Consider the following 850-nt stretch of genomic DNA (forward strand, 5'->3'; position numbering starts at 1 on the left):
TGAAAATATGTTTGAACAAACAAAGGATTTTTTTTTTAATTTATAGATGTTGGAGAAAATTTAATGTTCTTAACAAATATACATAACTGAAAACAAATAGGAAAACAAAAAACAAATATTAATCACTTTTGATAACTGAGATAGGAGAACAGTTGTTATTGTCCAAATTTTAATCGAATTAATAGTCAAAGTAATCTATCAAATTTCATCCGTGAAATTTTTTACTTAATCAAATAACTAATTCCCTAAATTTTTTATCAATACAATGGTATGTTAGTGGGTAATTCAGGAGTTAAACTCTGAAGTGGTATTTGAGATTGATGTTGTACATTAAAATTATTTTTGAGATTTTAATTATACTAATTTATATATTCTATTAGTTTATCACCTATTTTTCAATAACGATATACTGACGTAGCTTAATGACGTAAATTGTTAGTGACATATGTCATACATAATTTATCACATGTAATAATATAATGACGAATTAATGAATGACACATAATATGTTGTAGATAGTTGTGCCATGCATCATAATTAAATAGTTATTATATTATGAGAAATTAAATAATTAATTATTTATAAATTATTATATTATATTAAAATTTTGTTTTTAAAACATTATTTTTAATAAAAATAATTAAATAAAATTTTAAAATTTTTAAACTACAATTTAATTATGACTTATTCTATTAATTTAAATTATTTATTAAAAATTATTTTAATAAGTAAAATTAAATTAATTTTTTATAAATATTATTATTATTATTAATATACTATTATTATTATTATTACTATTATTATTATATTATCATTATTATTATTAAATAATAATTATTATTATATTAGT

This window comes from Arachis ipaensis, chromosome B04 (genome assembly GCF_000816755.2).
Source record: "Arachis ipaensis cultivar K30076 chromosome B04, Araip1.1, whole genome shotgun sequence".
Taxonomy (NCBI): Eukaryota; Viridiplantae; Streptophyta; class Magnoliopsida; order Fabales; family Fabaceae; genus Arachis; species Arachis ipaensis.